Here is a 16,735-nt window from a genome sequence, read left to right on the forward strand (position 1 = left end):
CCCCCAAAACAACACCAAATGCCCAAAAATATGAGCTGCATGTGGTGGGGCATTTTACATAAAACAAAATAAAACAAACAAAAACACAGGTGGGAACCAGTTGTCGTATTCTAGGTTGTCTATATGGAAAAGAAAAAAACTTGAAAATGCAGGTCATGGGACTTCGTATGTGCCCAGCGATTATTCATGTTACACAAGAAAGGGAGTTTAGACTGTGTTTGTGACCCTGAGGTGTGGAGTTGGAAGGAGCTCACAGGAAAATCACACTTGTCTCCAGGGGAACAAGCTCTCAAATCAAAATTCTGAATCAAAGGCAAGCCAACTTGCCTTCAGCAGTGAGCCCCCACTACCAGGGTGAACAATGTGCAGCTTCTTAGGAACACAGTTCTGGAAATTTGACCCCTGAGTGGAGAGTGGGACCTAGATGGCCTTCTAGAACTCTCCCAACCTGAGGATTCATCTTCAGACCATCATGCCAGACAGTTGACATTTTGTTTTATTTTGTTTGGAGATTGGGTGTCGCTGTGTAGTCTGGACTGGCCCCCAACTCTCCATCTTCTTGTTTTGGCCTGCTGAGCACTAGAATTACAAGCATGATGTTTTTTTTTTAAATATTTTTTGAAAAATGAATATACATATGCAAAATTAACCCGTTTTTAAATGTTGAGTGCATTGCTAAGTGCTTCTGCACCGTCAGGCAACCGTACCCCACCATCACCCACACAGCTCTCTTTTATATTTAAATTTCTCATGTGTATCTGTCTATTCATAGTACATGGATACATGGTACTGTGTTACATAGGGCATTTTTATATAAGCGTATATTGAATACAGAGCATCTTTACCTCCATACCCTGCTACCCACCCCCACCCTGCCTGATCCTTTGTTCCCAGAGCAGTTTTGCATCTAATCTCATGCTATACACATGTGCATGGCTTTATGTATCTGTTTATAATCTAGGAACCAAAAATGAGAGGAAAAAAAAATCTGTCTTTTGAGACAGGCTTAATTTGCTTAGTGTGCTGATCTCTGATTGCATCCTGCAAATAATATAACCTTGTTCTTTTTTTATGGCTGAAAAAAAATTCTGTTGTGGATAAATATCACCTTTTCTTTATTCTTCCTTCTGCTGTTGGCGACACAAGTCAGTTCTGTAACGTAGTCACTGTGACTCATGCATTGAGGATCACTGATGTGAAACCCCTGTTATGTGTTGACTTGGAACACAGAAGGATTTCCATCATGCAAACTTGAAGCTGCTGGACCTGCTGGACCGTGCCCTTGCTCCTCAGTCTGCCTATGCATTGCTCCCACCAGCTTCGCTAAGGAAGGTCCTGGAAGGTCTTGAGGGCCCTTGAAGGAGTAAAGGGTAACTGGCTGGGCAGAGGGAGACCAGGTCTTCAGAAAGAAGCTCCAGAGACACAGGACATTCTAGACTCTTGTCTGTTGGTCTGGCCATGTGTGCTGAGTATCCGTGAAGGTGCTTCCGAGGTCTTTCAGGCCAGGTGTGCGTAGATTACAGGCCAGAACCCACTGAGTATCTGGGTATTGAATTACAACCAGCATATAGGAAAGAATCAAATGTAGTGTCTCATACCTATAATCCCAGAAACTGAGAGACTGAAGCCAGGGGGTGTGAGAACAAGGCTGGGACAGAAACAAAAACCAGAACACACAAAAACAAAGAAAATACAGAAAATGAAGGAGAGGAAGAAAACAAAGGAAAGGGGATAAAGAGAAACAAGAAATAGAGTAGAAAGTCTTAAGTATTTCATAAACGGTTGGGATTTTGTTGTCCAGCTCATTTGTCGTAGGTGTGTGTGTGTGTCTTTGTGTGTCTATGTGTGTATGTATGTGCCAGCATCAAAAATGTATTTTTTACTGTCGGTTGTGACCAGTTTCTTACTATTAATCAAGAAAGCTTGAGAAGCCTGTTTTAATTCAAACCCCAAGCCTCTGGGTCATCTTCTCTTTCTACTCAAAGCCTATCAATCATGACTCTGAAATCTCTTTGATCAGTCCAAGCCAGCTCCCTCCATCGCCATGGCCACCACCCTGGCTGCGGTCACCATTATCTCTGCCCCAGCTGACTGCCCTGCCTCCAGCCTTGCACGCCCATCCATTCTGCACACTGCAGGCAGGAACTTCCCAACTGTGGAAGCTGGTCTCCTGTGACTGGAGAGCGAGCTGAGGGTTACTGCAGGAGGGGCGAGGGATCAGGAAGACTGGTCGAGGGGTTCTGAGCTATGGCCAGGCAGGAACAGGAGGCTCTGGTGGACTGCAGTATGCTAACCTTGGGTGACAACCATAGACTGTGTGTTTCAAAAGCTGAAAGAAAGGATATTGTATTATTCTACCGTGAAGATGACAAATGAGAGAGAAGCAGATGTGATTAAGCTGCCTTGAACATCACACAGCGTAAGGATGCCTCATTATGATGCAGAATCATTACATTTTAAACTACATTATTATTGTGTGAGCATGCCATGTATGAGTGCACGTGAAGTTAGGGACAGTTTTAGAGTTAGATTCCTTTCTACATTCACGCGGGATCCAGGGATGGAAAAGGCTCTCAGGCTTGCAGAGTGGGCCCTTTCACTCAACAAGCCATCCACCAGCCCTTATTATGCCTTTTACCCTTAGTTAAAAGAAAAAGACAACGAAAGCAGACACTGAGCAGCTGAGAGGGTTGTATTAATACAGCAAGACACCTAGAACATCCCTGGCATGCAGTATCCGAGATCACTGCATGTCGTTAAGTCAGCACCATTGTCACCTTCTCCTATGGGTCTGAGCCTTCTTGGCAGCTCATCTCGTTACCTGGAGCTCTTGGTCCCCCTCCAGCCCTTTGCTCATCTGTCTACTCGCTTCTCTTTTCCACAGTGAACACAGCCGAGAAAACACCTCCCAAAGGAAGCTCCATTGCCTAGACCTTGCTGCGATGCCCCTGTGTAGAGAATCAATCTCATCCCCACTTCTGGAAGGCTTTTATATATAGAAACCAAAAATTTTTTTTGAAGGAATTTGTAAAGAAGGGCTTTTAAGAGTCAGTTCAAGTTCATGGATAGCTAGTGGCACCAGGGTAACCTCACTGCTTCTTTTTTCCTGGCGGGACTGATTTGTAGAAGGAGGAAACAGAACATTTATGACTTACTTCCAAGGACATTCTTACGGAGAAGGAAGAGAAATAATGTGTGGGTAAATAATTCTTTGGGGGTGTTTTCATGGCTGGCAGAACAAAGACAGATAAACTCTACCAATCCAGAGTCAAGCGGAAAACCATAGGTTTCTACACTGAGCCTAATCCAATTGCCTGTGTTATTTGTTATTGCCATAATAAACTACTGATTTGCAGTAATCAAAGCTGAGATTAATGCTCTGAGGAGCACAACTGTACATTAAGCCAGACCATTGCCTGAGCCAACAAAAGCAGATCCCAAATTCTGTCAGAAACTTACAAGAAAGAAAAACTTTCTCATGAACACAGATCCAAAAGTCGTTTAAGCAAAACCCTAGCTAGTATGATCCAGTGACAAGCTGAAGGATAATTTATCAAGACCAAACGGGACTTACTCAAGGAGTGTGGGCCTTGAAAAACAACCACCTAGAACTTGTTACATTAACACAGTAAAGGAAAAGAATGTATACATTCTCAACAGAACTTGTTACATTAGCACAGTAAAGGAAAAGAATGTGCACAATCTCAACAGATGCCAGGAAATAATTAGTAGATTTTAAAGCCATTCATGATACCAAATCTAGTGGACTATGAATAAAATGACATGAAACAAGCTGGGTGTGGTGGCGCACACCTTTAATTCCAGCACCTGGGAGGCAGGGGCAGGCAGACCCCTGTGAATTTGAAGGTAGTCTGGAGTCTGAAGAGCAAGTTCCAGGACAGCCAGGGCTACACAGAGAAACCCTGTCTCAAAAACCACCACCACCAACAACAACAAAGAAAAACCACCAAGACAAGACAAAAATACTATGAATATAGAAATTTTCACAGAAGAAATAAAACTGTACTTATTATAGATGGCATGGAGGAACAGCATAGAAAGCTCCAGGAATGTCTTCCAACACACTCTTTGAGTTAAGACTGAACGTGACTGTTGAGTGTAAGATAAAACTGTCCTTTTTTAAAATGCACCAGGCTGTCCTCAAACTCTTAGAAATCTGTCTGCCTCTGCCTCCCAAGGGCCATGAAAGGCGAATGCCACCAAGACCAGCCTTAAAATTATCTAATTGTTAAGAAGCAAATTTAACTAATGATGTGAAAAGCCTCTAAATTGAAAATACAAACCATTACTAAGACAAAGAGGACCTAAACAATAGAAAGAGGCCACATTTACAGATTTGGAAACTATATTGTTGATATGTCAATTCTTCAAAAGTAGACAAGCTGATTCAAAACTGTATGCAAAGGATCAAAGAATCTGAAGGTCAGGAAAACTTATATTTTCATCTTTCAAATTTATTGTAATGATAGAATATTTAAGAGACTATAGTTTTAGGGTAAACAAATCAATCAATGGCACAAAACAGGACCCAGAAAGAAATACACACACACGATGTCTTGAATTGTGACAAAGATATTATTTAGTAAAGTAGGGATTTAATGGTCTTCCTCACAAACTATACTGCAGCATTTAGATATTAAAATGATCTATACCTTACTTCATAGCAGGAAATCATCTGGAGATGGCCGTAGCCCTATGATGAAAGACAAAGCAAGTGAAACTTATAGAATGGTTTCTGATGTTTGGTGGCAGTAAAGATTTCTTGACCAGAATGACAAAAGTGTTAGAGATTCTGATAATCTAAACTTCATCATCAAATGATGTCATTAAGAAAATGATCAAGGCCGGTTGTGGTGACGCATCCCAGCAGGATTTGCTGAAGGAGAAGGAGGCTGGAGGATCACGAGTTCAAGGCCAGCCTGGGCTGCCTAGTTTTTAGCCGGGTGGAGGTGGCACATGCCTTTAATCCCAGCACTCAGGAGGCAGAAGCAGGCAGATTTCTGTGAGTTTGAAGCCAGCCTGATCTACAGAGTGAGTTCCAGGACAGGCTCCAAACCTGTACAGAGAAATCTTGTCTCGAAAAACCAAAATAAAATAAATAAATGAATGAATGAATGAATGAATGAATGAATGAAGGGGCAGCGAAGACAGCTTAAGTACTTGCTGGACACCTGTGAGACCTGGTGTTAGGATGTGGAACACAGCAATGTGCACCTGCAGTCTCAGCCATGGAGAGTGGAGACAGGACATCACTGGAGCTTCCTGGCTAGGCAGCCTACCCTAACAGCTAGATAGAGACCCTGTCTCAAAAAACAAGGTGGTTCCTGAGGAACAACACTAAGGCTGCTCTCTGGCCTCCATACATACACTGGGCACACACACACACACACACCAAAAATGCTACAGACAACTGGGTGGTGGTGGCGCACACCTTTAACCCAAGCACTCAGGAGGCAGAGGCAGGTGGATCTCTGTGAGTTCGAGGCCATCCTAGTCTACAAGAGCTAGTTCCAGGACAGGCTCCAAGGCTACAGAGAAACCCTGTTTTGAAAAATCAGAAAAAAAAATAGAATTCTACAGACAAGGGGAAGAAATCCTCAGTGTATATATCTGTATATATCAGATCATATAAGGATAGCAATCAATTGATCAGAAAAAAAGACAAACACCTTTTTTTAAATGGGCAAAGACCTTACATGCACAAGAGGACATTCAAACAGCAGGTGAGCATATGAAACAGTGCTCACCGTCATTATTCATCTCATAAATGCAAATTAAAACGGCAATGACATGTCACTACCCAGCCAGAAGACAAAGGAAACAGTGGAGGGTGAAGGGCAGGGAAGATGGAGAGCAATGGAGAGCTCTATCTCAGGCTGCCGAGGAGATTAGCAGGCTCAGCCACCTTGAAAACTGATCCGTGGTAAACAGGAAGGCCAGGCACACACCTGCTCTTGTGTCTCAGTAGTTATGATCCCAGGAATCTGTTCCCGAGTGCATTCCCTTCGGACGCTCTTAACAATTTGCCTTGGAATAGTGAAAATCTAGCAACTACCTAAGTGTCCATCAACAGAGGAGCAAATGATCTTGTGTAAATAAGAGAACTGTACAGCAATAAACAAGACAGATTGCATGAATTTTAGTACCCGGTTACAGATACATCTTACAGACAAAATGACGCATGTTATCATTTACGTAAGATTCAAGAATGGGTAATACATGTCTGTGGGAACAGAAACCAGAGGAGTGGTCACCCCTGAGTGGTAAGGATGAGAGCTCTGGAGAAAACAGAAGAAGGAGACCCCGATAAGCATGGGCTCTGCTCTGCACTTGAGCTGGCAGACAGTCATGTGAGTGCACACACACCCGAAAACACATTGGGTTTTATAAACAAGATCCATAGCCAGGCAGTGGTGGCGCACACCTTTAATCCCAGCACTTGGGAAACAGAGGCAGGCAGTCTCTGAGTTCGAAGCCAGCCTGGTCAACAAATGGAGTTCTAGGACAGTCAAGACTACACAGAGACACCCAAAAAACCACACCAAATCAAACAAACAAACAAAAAACCCCAAACCAAAACAACAGAGGACAATATGGTGCCACATATCTTTAATTTGTGTAGACTTGAGTGGTGGCAAATACCAAAATGAGAATCAAAATATGGAAGTGGAAGGCCTCAGGTTGGATTTAAACAGCTTCTCGGAGCTAGAATAACCTACAGCAATTCTCACTGAAAAGGCCTTAATCAAGAATAAGCTTGTTGGGCTGGGCCATCCCTGGCAGGAGAGAGGAAGCCTGGCTCACTGATAAGGGCCCTGCGCAGTCTCAGGAAGTGTCCACTGTGACGTGTGATAGAATTAGACCTCGTCGTCTTGGTGATGGCTTTCAGACATGGACCACAATTTAAGAGCTAAGTTAAGAACATCCTTTCCTCCCAGAATTCCCTTGGCTAATTTAGTGGGTTTTGAAAATGTTTTCTTTATGATACATATTAGACCTAAGACAAGCACTCTCCCACTGTGTTACTGTGTTCTGACTCAGATTTTCCATCCTCTGCCTATGGCTTAGGTTGCCACCTTTCAGAGACCACATTGTTGTCCCTTGGGTTGTAATAGTTCATCTCTCACTGGGTTTTGCTGGTCTCCTTGACCTTGGGTCACACTAGCTTCCTGCCTCTCCCGTAGCTGACTTATTAACATGAATTCCCAGCAGGCTCTCACAGTGGGCAGTGCTGGGACCACATATCCTCATTCGAGGTGTGGACTCTATTTGGAGCACATAGGCCCTGGTGTCTTCTCAGCCTAGAAGAGTCAGGAAGCAGAAGAGGGTTGCAGGGCAGCAGAGGGATGGAGCTCGGGGACTCCAAGGGATGCCGTGTCACTCAGGTTGAGCATTGCCAGCTGGTTTAGTGTTAGGCATGTTTATTTGCTTACAAAATACCAACAATATATAGTTTACCATGACTACCACTGCCACCAACTTTTCTGAATCCCACACAACCTCACACACATGAAGAAACTTTCCATGGGCTTGTCTGTTCCTCTCCATTATCTGAAACCTCTGACGTGTTCACTTGCTACAGTCCAGTCAATTAAGCTTGAGAATTCTCTTACTTTAATTATTCCAATTTCTCTGCTTGAGGTGATTTTATAAAAATACGATCACTGTGATCTGTGTAAAGATTTGAGCCAAGTAAGGCTTATATATTGGGGTAGAAAGCCATACACTTGGATCTTCCATTAGCCTCGCACCTGACAGCAAGGGCCCTTCTTGAGATGGGAAGGAAGCCTTGGACTTGTCGAATCCTACCTCCTATGGGACGTTTTCTACAGTTCTCTGCAGAGCCTTTCTGTAGAATAGCGCCAGAGATGGATGTCCGGACACAGCCCCTGTTATGCTCAGATTGGACAACATTTTCTTTTTCTTTTCTTTTTTTTTTTTTTTTTTGGTTTTTCGAGACAAGGTTTCTCTGTGGTTTTGGAGCCTGTCCTGGAACTAGCTCTTGTAGACCAGGCTGGCCTCAAACTCACAGAGATCCGCCTGCCTCTGCCTCCCGAGTGCTGGGATTAAAGGCGTGCGCCACCACCGCCCTGCCAGACAACATTTTCTTAAGGGGAGAAGAGAGAGAGAGAGAGAGAGAGAGAGAGAGAGAGAGAGAGAGAGAGAGAGAGAGAGAGCTTGCTCCTGTATTTAGAGCTTAGAATGGCTACATGAGATGCAGGCAGGATTTCAGGGGACCTGTCTCTGTTGCAGACTTTACTAATCAGTCAGTCTAATGCTACTCATATAAAAAAAATTTGAGGCTCAGAGAGGTCAAAACCCTGACAGGTCACAGAGCTGAAAACCGGTAATAAATTTAAACCCAGGCCTTTACCTCACTGGCAGATGACTAAGAAGAGGGGATGTGGGGAGAAAGAGGATGGTACAAAGATGGAAATCACGGTGGGAAGGAATGGGGTAAGTCCTTGCCTATACAATGACTTGAGGGACAGTTAATATTGGCAGTCATCTTGACGGGGTCTAGAGTCACCTAGGAGGCAAACCTCTGAGCATGGCTGTGAGGGAGTTTCTAGACTGGGTTAACTCAAGTAGGAAGGCCCACCCTAAATATGGGAGGCACCCTACTATGGACTGGGGTCTTAAATTGCATAAAAAGGAGAAAGTGAGCTGAGCACATCAGATACGAATTAACTTGCTGCCTCAAGCTCTCGCTACCATGACCTCCCTGCTACGGTGGGCCGCGCCCTGGAACTCTGAGCAGCAGCAAATCTCTGCTTGTTTAAGTAGCTTTTATTGGGCATTTTGTCCCAGCCATGAGGAAGGTAAGCAGTTCAAGCAGTTTGCATGGAATACTCAGGATATAGCTACGGTGAGACTGCAATTGCTCCTGGGGCTCCTTTACAATTTGTCCCCCAAATTCTAGGCATTCATCTCCTGCTTGATACACTGATTTCTACTTCCACAGTCAAGAAGGTCAGTGGGGGAAAAAGCATAATTGCACAGATAAGATTTTAATCATTTAGTTTTTAAAAAGTTGATCCTCTGATGAGCCAAGAAGTAGCACCAAAAAAGGCAAGACTGGGGAGATGGCTTACCAGGTAAAGGCACTGCTGGCAAGCCTGGTGTGAGCCAATCCCTGAAGCCCACAAACGAAGGAAAGAACTAACTCCTGCAAATTCTCCTCTGACACATGTGCACTATGGGAACCCCTCACCCCACCCCAGATGCACACACACACAAGTAAATTCATGCAACAAGAAAGAACTTGCTATGACGGAAAATATAAAATCTCCTCCAACAACATTTTAAAATTCAGAAAAAAGTGTTATGAGTTAGAGAAAAGCTCGAGCATCCAGATCAATACCACTTAGCCTGGTCCAGTCCTGCATCCCAAGGCCTCACCGGCACTCAGGCCCTAGGAAGAAGATGTCAAAGTTCAAACCAACGCATCGTGTTGAAAACCTGCTTTGAGGTGTATTTTACAGATAACTGCAATCCCACATCACAGCTGTCTCCAGGACCAGCTGTGCTCTCGAGAAAGCAACGAGATGGGAAGTTCACAGGTAATAAGCAGGCCACTCGTTGGGCAGAACGCCCAGTGGGCAGCCCAGTCTGCATGAGCAGCTTCCAGCTCAGGCTGCAAACTCCTCTGCACATTGCCAAGTGCTTACATAAAACAGAGGTCTGCCTCAAAAGAGAGGGAGACACGCAGACAAGGTTGTCCCTCCACATTTTGGGGTGCTCACTGGTTTTGCTGGAGGTTCGAGCTGTATGGAGGAACTGTCAGCTCAGAGCTGTGGGCCTGTCATGTGGGTTGTTCCTTCCTTCCTTCCTTCCTTCCTTCCTTCCTTCCTTCCTTCCTTCCTTCCTTCCTTCCTTCCTTAATTCTTTTCATTCTTATTTGCTCTGTAGACCAGGCTGGCCTCGAACTCAGAGATTCACCTTGTCTCTGCCTCCCAAGTGCTGAGATCAAAATGGTGATGCACCACCACCTCTGTCTGGGTTGACCTTTCTTAAGAAATGTATAAGGAGAGATGAGTGGTGGGAGGAAAAAGAAAGAAAGAAAGGAAAATAATTGGCTCAGTGGTTAAGAACACTTACTGCTCTTCCACAGGACCTGGGTTCAATTCCCAGTGCCCACATGGCTGCTGATGACTGTCTGTAACTCCAGGATCTGACACCCTCACACAGACACGCATGCAGAAAAATACCAATGCACATAAAATAAAAATAAATAAATTATTTAAAACAAGCAAACAAGCAAACCTTCCAGGCTTGGCCAAAGTGACAAGAGCTTCCATAGGGCACATGCAACACCGTTCTCACGGCGAGAACTGAGAGCCTATTTCTTTCCTAGCTGCTTCCTTTTTAAGGGACAGACAGGGACCAGGAGCAGCTGGATGAATTTTCAAAAGCTGTGGGTAGAAGGGTGCCAGTTGTAGGGGTAGGGACAGGTTAAAAGAGGGCAATTTATGATCAGTCGAGACTGGACCGGGCATGGCCAAGGCCCCAGCACAGGCGGGTCTGACCTGCTGGGGGCTCTGATTGGCGCTCTTCTGGACTGTGTGTGTTTTAAGGGGCCACTGCCCTCTGGGTTTCTCTGAACAGTGCACTCCTTTGATGTGGAAGTAGAACGCTTCCAAGGGACTAATTTGCCTCCTGACTTTAGTCATCTCTGTGGCCGAATTGTGGTCTCACGGTGATTCATCCTTGGGATTCCAACAGCCACATGATGAGTGGATGAGGCGGTCCTTTGAGAGGCTAAATCTGGGGCAGCCAGGGCTCTCAGGGTTTATGGTTCAGGATAAAACCACTCACCGAATCAATCACATGGCTTTAGATGAGACTGTTGTGATTCAACCTGTCCCTAGAGAGGTGGTCTCTGAACTATTCATAAGGGCCTAAGGGCTGGTACTTACCCCTCCATACATACACTCAGTGGCTTTAGTTTCCTCCTCTACGCCATATCAAGCAGCCAAGACAGGAACCAGCGTGCCTACAGTCCTCACCTCTCCGTGCTACCATTTTAGGAGAGAACACAGTACCTAGGAAGCATGTTCTACGATCTGACACATCTCCTTCATCACTGCTTCCAACAGGACCAGCCAAACATAGGCTACAGACCAGCCCACCCCTCTTCACCCCTCCTCACCCCTCCCAAGGGTAAATCATCCACTAGTTGTGGACATTTCTGCCAACTCATGTAGACTCAGCTCCAGTTTCCAGAGATATTAAAATATCTCAAGCTTATTGAGTGCATGATAACTAAGAAGAAGGAATGGAAAATATGTGAGTAAAAATTCCTAAGTCCCAAACTACTGGAATGACAGAGTGTCTACAAACACTAAGAAGATTGATTTGAGTTTCATGGTCATCTCTGGTTCAAGGTTTAGTGAGTCATCCAGGGGAGTGCCAGGAGTGTCACAGAGGTGGAAGGTGGGATAGGGACAAGATGGAGCCAAGACATTCCTCATAAAATCTGAGGGGAAATGTGAGGTGAGAGCTGAGCGTTTGTGACCTATTCAGTGCAGCATTTTGGAGTTTAAAAACAATATTGTGTCCCCCACCCCTTTCTTTTGAGATAGAGTCTCTTTATATGGCTCAGGCTGGCCTCGAACTTGTGACTATCCCACTTCAGTCTCCTGGTACAGAGATTACAAGTGTGTGCCTTCATACCCAGCTGCAAAGGAACACTTCTTTCAACGAGCTTTTGATTCAATATTTACTCAGAACCGATTTGTGTTAGAGAGTCCCCTGCTGTGTCACCTCCGCTCCATGAGACATTCACATGAGACAGTTACATCTCACGTCAGATTCCAGACCTTCACACGGCCGTTCTCTACCAACTTGTCCTTGAATCTGCGTGACTCAAAATGGGATGCGCGAGCAGCGACGGGCTCTCAACGGTGGAAAATGAAGCTATGTGTTATTTAAGTTCCTTTTCATTTAATGCATCAAACTAATATGCCGAAGTGTTTCTGTATCACAGGGGACCTCTTGGTAGATGCTCGCATGGAGTAAGCGTTTAATGTTTACTGAGTGAATGTATAATAAAGCTGAACACTTAAGTAAACACGGCTTATTAAAGGGAAGGCTGGCGTGGCATCGGTGAGGGGAAATCACGCCTCGCTAATCTCCTTGAGTTCTTTGAGCAGATAAATAAGCATATGGAAAGAGGGAGCCACAGAACCCAGTTTAATTTGACTTTCAAAAACCTGTGAGAAAATCCCACTCTAATGACTGTTTTTTGTTTAATCGAGTCACCAGGGTTGTTTTATCATGAATATGGAATTGGCTTAAATACCATAAACAAAGCCGAAGATAAGTAGAGTCATTCTAGATGGAAAATTATCTCCAGGGTTTCCTAGAGATCTAATTTATAATGGATCTCTTTATGTGTTTGAGAATGACCTTGCTGGGAAGTAGATATGGAATCTCCAAGTTCAGACGTACCCCATATTGCGGAGAAGGTCAAGCTTATGGCCATTGGATATTCCATTTGGATTCATGAAAGACATTGTACTCTTTACCTTTCTCATTATCATGGCCAAATACCTGACATGAGGTAACTTAACAGAGGACAGGTTTATTCTTCCTCATGGTGTAAGCTTACAATACAACATAGTGGGGAAATCACGGCAGGGACAGTCGCTCACTGGGAGCCGGAGCATGGAGCTGCTTGTTAACATCTTAGTAGACCGGAAGCTGAGATAGACGACTGAGAACAGACTGTAGAATTGCTAAGACCTACTCTCCAGACCCACTTCCATCATCCAAGCCCTATCCTTCTGAAAATTCTACAGGCTTCCAAAACAGGAGCACCAGCTGGGGAGCAAGTGACCAAACACAAGAGCACCCGGGGAGACATTTCACCCTCCCCCACGCCCTGACAAACATTATGTGTTTCGACCATAAAGCATAACGAGGGTGTAGGAAATACGGTTCCCAGGCTTGAAAAACAGCACTAAGTTAGGACAAAAGCCCAGTGGGGTCAGTGGCAAAGGCAAATGACGCACATGGGGGAAAGCATAAGGGTGCACAGAAGGGGAGATGTGGGTGGAGGCAGAAAGGCTTCCCGGAGGAGGTGGAACCGGAAGAGAGCCTTGAAGGACAGCGAGGCTTTGCATAGGTACAGAAGAGCTGAAAGGTAAAAGCAGCCATGGGTATGGAGCAGGGGCCACGGCTTGCGTGAGCGACCCCGACCAACTCAACCACAGCCTCACCTAAGGTAGTTTACGTATGCCCAGTTTCCAAAAGAGGGACACAGGCTTTCAGAAGATAGTTTTACTCAAGGGCACATTGCTAAAAAAGCACAAGCCTGTTGTTATAGTCTGCCTTGTTTTAGGAGCTGGCATTTGTAAAGATCTGGTGGCAGGCTGGGAGAGTGGCTACAGAGGCCAGGGTGATGGAGGGACGGACCTTGTGCTGGAGAGCAGTGAGAGCTCAGGTTGGAACGTGGATTGTCTCTGAGTTACAGAGGCTCTTCCATCTTGTGAGAAGACCTCAAGAGCTGAATGCTTCATCCCTTGTTAAGTGGAAGAGGAAAGGAATTAAGAGCCAGAGTTAGGGCCAGGACCTAGTTTTGAAGGAGGGAATTAAAGAGGCAACTTTATTCAGTGGCCTCTGTTAGAACATGCGCAGTGGGTCTGCACCTTGCAGAGCCACCAGAGCGCAGCTTTCCTCAGGGCCAACTCTCACGCTCTCCTGCTGCACAGCCGTCTTGGGTGTGGTGGGTGGGAAGTCAGAGATTCAGAACCGTGATGCCCATGGACCCTCTAAGGGCTCTGTTGGGCTCAGGAAGCATGGCAGGAACCCAGGGCTCCCTCGATGCCTGCCTGGATGTGACTTGGTGGTCTGTGCTCTTTGACACACATTCCTCACAAGCCTGGTTGAACTGTCAGGTTCCCACAGGGCACAGACTGCCAGGGGTCTTAGGGTGAAAGAACAGTGGCATTCAATGCAGCAGGAAGCAACTTAGCTGCTAATTCCTTTGGCCACTCCACACGGAGACAGGGTGCCAAGTAGTCACCTCCTTCTAGTGGCATGTGGGGTAAGGAACTGGGCACAGTGTTCTAGAACCAGAAGGTTAGCACAGTTGGGATTTAGGGTGAATGGCTAATGACCATCTAGATGTCCCCCCCAAGACACCTGCTGTGGTAGCAAAGGAAAGAGGGTGCTGGGCTTGAAGTGGGAGGAGGCCCTTGTACCTCGGTCCATCCCCGTTAGTCTGTGAGTGGGCTGACCATGTAACCTCTATGGGACTCAGTTTCCTTGTCTGTGAAATGGACAGGCTCTCTGCACCAATCTTATATATATATTTTTATGGGTAGAGTGTTTGCCTGAATGTACGTCTGTGTACCACATGGGCACAGTGCCGGTAAAGGCCAGAAAGCGGCATTAGAGCCCCTCGAACTGGAACGACAGGAAATCGTGAACTGTCATATGAGTGCCGAAAATCAATTCCAGGTCCTCTGCGAGAGTAGCAAGTGCTTTTAACTGTTGAGCCGTCTGTCCACCCCTCATGTATTCCATAATGACCAAAACCCCACTCTGTTGTTGAATAAGCACAGGATGCAGGAGGATGCCTGTCGTTTGATCGCTCTGTCGCAAGCGTCATGCAGTTAAGTATTGCCGCCTGAACCGTGGATCACCCTGCTCTTCCCACAGTGGGGACCTCCCCATGTGTGCTGCAGATGTTTCCACGGGACTGCTCGCTCCATAAGACCTGAGGACGCAGTGCTGTCTTCTCTACCTTACACTTGGTACCCTTGGGGTGTCTGGCCTATGGCAGGTCTGCACAGGGCTGCTAAATGGTCAACCAAAGGATGAAGGGTTACCTACCATCTCTGGAAGAATGGTAAGGGACGTTTGGGGTTGGAGAGATGGCTCAGCAGCTAGAATGCTTGCCACATGTGAGGGCCCCTGTAAAGTCATATTCGGCAGCACGTGTCTTCAATCCCAGTGTTTCTCCAGCAGGATGGGAGGGGAAGGCAGGAGGAGTCCTAAAAGTTCACCTAAAAGCTAGCTATTTTGGGATACATAGCAGCCAATGACAGGAGACTCTCTAAAAGAAGGTGGAAGGCAGGAACAGACACCCGGGGTTGTCTCCTGACCTCTACCCCTACACCGTACCTGCATGCTCTCACACATATGCACTTGAACATGTGGATACATACATGCTTACACAAGCACACACACACACACTTTTTAATTTGATCCTGTAGAAAATGGTAGATACCATGGTTGTCCAAATTCTCACAAGTATCTGCTTATTGATTCTCTTGACTCTTCCTAAGTCTTAACATGAAGGTCACTACTCTTCTTCATTATAATTTCTGTCTCCTCACCTTGGGAAAATATGGGCAGCACTGAACACTGTCATTCCTTTTATTTGGAATCTTTTTCACTAAAGGTAAAACGCAAGAAGTGGGCTGGGGACTTGAGCTGGCTCTGGGTCCTCTGTGGGCCCCTGCTGTTAATCCTTGGGGGCTAATTTCCCTACTGCTCATGTTTCTCTGCTCTCTCTAGCTTTCCTAGTTCCGGAGGAAGATATAAGCGCAGACCTTCAGAGTTCGCTCTCCCACCAGCTTTTATTAACCTTGCTCGGTAGGTATTTCTCAGTATTTCTCAGTCACGTGGCGTGCGCCCTGTGGACCCTCTAGCTTTGAACACAGCTCTAGCCAACTCTCCTGGCTTTTGCATTTCTACTGGCTCCGCTTTCTCTTTTCTCTAGCTTTCTTGGAGTGTTTCTTAGGTGTAAATGCCATCTTCGCAGCAGTTGTGGGCGTCTCTCAAAAGCTCATGCTCACGGGGTGAGCTAAGTTTGGAGGGGAGCAAACCTCAGCCCTGAGAAGCCTGTGTAATTTGCTTCTTGTTTGTGGCGGTTTGGATAAGAACGTTCCTCAGAGGCGCAGAGATTTGCACACTTGGTGCCCAGTCACTGGTGCAGTGGGAAAGGCTGTGGAACCTTTGAGTGTTTATAGCCTCACCTCACTTCCTGCTTCCTTCTGCCTCGTGTTTGCATCCTTCTCTGCTTCCTTCCGTGTTTGCATCCTTCTCTGCTTCCTTCCGTGTTTGCATCCTTCTCTGCTTCCTTCCGTGTTTGCATCCTTCTCTGCTTCCTTCCGTGTTTGCACCCTTCTCTGCTTCCTTCCGTGTTTGCACCCTTCTCTGCTTCCTTCCGTGTTTGCATCCTTCTCTGCTTCCTTCCGTGTTTGCACCCTTCTCTGCTTCCTTCCGTGTTTGCATCCTTCTCTGCTTCCTTCCGTGTTTGCATCCTTCTCTGCTTCCTTCCGTGTTTGCACCCTTCTCTGCTTCCTTCCGTGTTTGCACCCTTCTCTGGCCACTGCCTGCCACTTGTGCTGTGAGCTCCAATCCCTCTGGAGCGGTAAGCTCAAACCCACTCTTTCATCTATAAGTCACTTTTGAACTTGACATTTTATCACAGCAGCAGCAACAAAATGACGAACTCCCTGTTGCTGTGATAAACACCATGACCGAAAGCAATTTGGAGAGTAAAGCGTTTGTTTTCGCTTGTAGCTTCCAGGGCAGAAACTGAAGCAGAGACCATGGATGAACATTTCTTACTGGCTTATGTTCCGCTACCCTTCTAGGGATGGTATCGCCCACAGTAGGCTGGAGTATCCAGCATCAATTAGCCATAAAAAAAAAAAAATGCCCCACAGACCAATTTGATGGAGGTAGTTCCTCTGCT

General features: G+C 45.9%; 1 protein-coding gene across 1 annotated transcript in view; it reads right to left on the reverse strand.

Annotated features, from left to right (window-relative positions):
- The window catches only part of Tbxas1 (thromboxane A synthase 1), a 167,794-nt gene that overhangs the window by 82,995 nt on the left and 68,064 nt on the right, over positions 1 to 16,735 (reverse strand). The window lies entirely within an intron of this gene.

Source organism: Chionomys nivalis, chromosome 1 (assembly GCF_950005125.1).
Source record: "Chionomys nivalis chromosome 1, mChiNiv1.1, whole genome shotgun sequence".
Taxonomy (NCBI): Eukaryota; Metazoa; Chordata; class Mammalia; order Rodentia; family Cricetidae; genus Chionomys; species Chionomys nivalis.